Raw genomic sequence first — 4,509 nt, forward strand, 5'->3', positions numbered from 1 at the left:
CAGAGAGAGACAGAGAGGGAACACAAGCAGGGGGAGAGGGAGAGGGAGAAGCAGGCTTCCCGCTGAGCAGGGAGCCTGATGCGGGGCTCAATCCTAGGACCCTGGGATCATGACCTGAGCTGAAGGCAGACGCTTAACGACTGAGCCACCCAGGCACCCTCAGGAGAGTATCTTTGCTTCATTGTATTACCTTAGCAACTTTGTCAAGGATCAGTTGACTATATATACGTGAGTCTATTTCTGGGCTCTTTTTCTGTTCAGTTGACCTATTTGTATGTTCATTCAATACAACACTGTCTTGATTATTGTAGCTTTATAGTAAGCTTTGAAGTAGGTGGCATCAGTCCTCCAACTTTGTTTTTCTCCTTCAATTGTGGTGGCTATCCTGGTCCTTTGCTTCTTCATATAAACTTCAGGATCACTTTGTCAGTATCCCCAAAATAACTCCCTGGGATTTTGATTGAGATTGCAGTGAATATATAGATCAAGTTAGGGAAAACTCACATCTTGTTAACACTGAGTCTTCCTGTTCAACAATATGGAATATCTATTCATTTATTTAGTTCTTAGATTTTGTTCATCAGAGTTTTGTAGTTTTCCTCATATAGATATTGTACACAGTTTTGTTAAATTTATACTTAGGTATTTCATTTTAGGTGGTACTAATATAAATGGTATTATGTTTTTAATTTCAAATCCCACCTATTCATTTCTGTATATAGGAAATCACTGGCTTATGTTTGTTAAACTCGTGTCTTGCAATAGTGCTATAACCTTTATTAGTTCCAGGGAATTTTTGGTCAACTCTTTTAGATCTTCTGCATAGATGATTATGATCATCTCTGAAGAAAGATGGTGTTTCTTCCTTCTCAATCTGTATACCTTTTATTTCTTCTTTGTCGTCTTCATCTTCATCTTTCTACATTAGCTAGAACTTCCAGTATGATGTTGAAAAGGAATGGTGAGAGGAAACATCTTTGCATTGTACCTAAACTTAGTGGGAAAGCTTTGAATTTCCCACTATTAAGTATGACAGTAGCTGTAGGTTTTTGTGGTTATTTCTTTATCAGGTCAAGGAAGTTCCCTATATTCCTAGTTTACTGAGAGTTTTTACCATGAATGGGTGTTGATTTTGTTAAATGCTTTTTTCTGCATCTGTTGTTCATGTGATTTTCTTTTTTAACATATGGATGTATTGGTTTACATTAATTGATTTTTGAATGTTGAACCAGCCTTGCCTACCCGGGATAAGTCCCACTTGGTCATGGTGTATATAGGCGCACCTTGGAGATATTGCAGGTTCAGTTCCAGACCACTGCAATAAAGCAAATATTACCATAAAGCAAGTCAAATGATTCTTTTGGTTTCCTAGTGCATATAAAAATTCTGTTTACACTACAGTCTATCAAGCATGCAATAGCATTATGCCTTAAAAAAAAAAACAACATACACACCTTTATTAAAAAATATTGTTAAAAAGTGCTAACCATCATCTGAGCTTTCAGTGAGTTGTAATTTTTTTGCTTGTGATGGTTCTTGCCTGGATCTTGATGGCTGCTGACCAGCATGGTGGTTGCTGAGGACTGGGGTGGCTATAGCAATTTTTTTAGAATAAAGCAACAATGAAGTTTGCTGCATCAGTTGACTCTTCCTCTCACAAATGATTTTTCTGTAGCATGTGAAGCTGTTGGATAGCATTTACCCATAGTAGAACTTCTTTAAAAATCGGGCTCAATCCTGTCAAATCCTGCTGCTGCTTTATCAACTAAGTAAATGTAATATTCTAAATGCTTTTTTGTCATTTCAATAGTCTTCACATCTTCACCAGGAGTAGATTCCATTTCAAGAAACCACTTTCTTTGTTCATTTGTAAGACTTTCTTTGCTAATTCATAAGAAGCAACTTCTCATCACCTATAGTTTTATCATGAGATTGTAGCAATTCAGTCACTTCTTTAGGCTGCACTTTTAATTTTCGTTCTCTTGCTATTTCCACCACATCTGCAGTTACTTTCTTTACTAAAGTCTCGAATCCCTCAAAGTCATAGATGAGGGCTGGAATCAACTTCTTCCATACAATTGTTGATGTTGAGTTTTGATCTCTTCCTATGAATCACAGATGTTCTTAATGGCATCTAGAATGATGAATACTTTCCAGAAGATTTTCAATTTACTTTGCCTAGATCCATCAGAGGAATCACTATCTATGGCAGCTATAGCCTTATGAAATGTATTTCTTAAGTAATAAGAGTTGAAAGTCAAAATTATTTCTTGATCCGTTTGCTGCAGAATGGATGTTATGTTAGCAGGCATGAAAACTATATTAATTTCATACATGTCCATCAGAGCTCTTTGGTAACCAGGTGCATTGTCAGTGAACAGTAATATTTTGAAAGGAATTTTTTTTCTGAGTGGTAGCTCTCAACCGTCGCTTAAAATACAAACCATGTTGTAAACAGATCCAGGCTTTGTTGTTCCATTTACAGAGCACAGGCAGAATAGATCTAGCATAATTCTTAAGGGCCCTAAGATTTTCAGAATGGTAAATGAGCATTCAGCTGGAAGTTAACAAGAGAGTCAGCCTGTCCTTTGAAGCTTTGAATCCAGCACTGACTTCTCCTCTCTAGCTATGAAAATCCTAAATGGCCTCTTCTTCCAAAGTAAGGCTATATTATCTACATTGAAAATCTGTTGTTTAGTGTAGCCATCCTTATTAATTTTCTTAGTAGATCTGGAGAACTTGCTGAAACTTCTACATTAGCACTCGCTGCTTCACTTTGCACTTTTCTGTTATGGAGATGGTTCCTTTCCTTAAACCTCACAGGTGGCTTAAAGCAAAAGGACATAACCTAGTCTCTTAAATAATTTATTCTCTATCTTTATAAAAATTATTGTTGAGGCTATACAAATTACAGATATGCTGGCTAGAAAGACATGACTTGTCCTTTAGACCAACACCTAGTATTGTAAGCACCAGGTTAAAATCTTGGTGTTCACACCATCTTTCCTTCATCTACCATCACAGTCATTCCTCAACAGTACCCAAAATGCAGACCTTCAAATACCATTTACTTGCTATGTCTCTTGGTTGTCTCTTGGTTGCTATATATGTAGATTATTTTTCCTTATTAAAAATATTTCATAATATTTAATAATAGGGCAACAACTACTCAGTCTTTGTCAACTCTCCATTGAATAATTTTTCATTTTTACAACCATTTTCTGAATGGCTATTGCACTTTTATCATCTTCTTCACATAACTAAGTGGTCCCTTCCCTTCAAAGGAGGAAGGATTTTTTTTTAAGATTTATTTATTTATTTCAGAAAGAGAGAGAGAATGCACAAGCAGGGGGAGGGGCAGACAGAAAGGGAGAGAAGCAGACTCCCTGCTGAGTGCGGAGCCCAATGTGGGCTCAATCTCATGATCCTGAGATCAGGACCTGAGCCAAAAACCAAGAGTCAGATGCTCAACCGACTGAGCCATCCAGGCACCTCAAAGGAGGAAGGATTTTTGAACAAGCCTCCAATTCTATCCCACAAAGTGAAATACTGTCCGTATTTATAGTCAAAGAACATGTAGTGGTCTGTATGATGGGCCGAGCCATTAACAAATGGCCTTAAGATTTGGGGAACATGGAAATCGTCATCATGAATGGAAATTGTCCAGATATTGATTAAGATGTACAAACTTAAACTACCTTGTGTAATATGGAAGGATAAAAGGGTATATATGGCAAGGTAGAATCTAAAGGAAGCCATCCAAAGGATGAAAAGCATGACTTGCAAATGGAGTAGGAATCTTCCAGAGATGATGAGGTTTGTATTTTGCTTATATGCAAGTCTATGATGAAGGCCTCTATGAATCCAGTAGATCAACATATCAGTGAAAAGGAGGAAAGAAAATATACTAATAATGAGCCAAAACCAGCCTCTTGGAAACTCTCCTATGTCATCATATAATTTGTTGTACTCAACTCTAGCAGAAACAATGAAACAGTGGGAATATTAATCTGTGGCAATAATTGGACAGTAAATGTAATCTCCCTATAGACTTGATTCTTTAAAAATTATGGATGCTTCATTAATGAATGATAACAGACAAAATAATAGCTCAGTGTTGCAAAAATGAAATGAAGTATATAAGCACCAAGATTTGTTACAATCTGGAGACTAATAGTTTGTAGAAGAGGTCATCCTCAGACCATGAGGCTGGATAGATGCATGATGTAAAAAAGTAAGAATCTGCAAAGCTGAGTACAAGATTCATCTTAGCCCCTAGAGAGGATCCACTGATTAAGCCTCTAGGGGGTCATAGGATGCCCTTTTCCCTTAAACCTTATGAACCAACCTCTGCTAACTTCAGAATTTCTTCTGCAGCTTTCTACTGGTCAGCCTTCAGAGAATTGAAGAGAGTTAAGTCTTTGCTCTGGGTTAGGCTTTGGCTTAAGGGAATGCTGTGGCTGGTTTGATCTTCTATCTAGACCACTAAAACTTTCTCCATATCAGCAA

The 4,509-nt window shown here is 37.1% G+C and overlaps 1 pseudogene; it reads right to left on the reverse strand.

The window, feature by feature from the left end:
* Positions 1–3,165: 3,165 nt before the first annotated feature.
* On the reverse strand, positions 3,166–4,267 carry LOC118004618 (annotated as a pseudogene).
* Positions 4,268–4,509: the final 242 nt, after the last annotated feature.

The sequence above is a fragment of the Mirounga leonina genome, unplaced genomic scaffold, assembly GCF_011800145.1.
Source record: "Mirounga leonina isolate KUSES-001 unplaced genomic scaffold, KU_Mleo_1.0 Mir_93, whole genome shotgun sequence".
NCBI lineage: Eukaryota > Metazoa > Chordata > Mammalia > Carnivora > Phocidae > Mirounga > Mirounga leonina.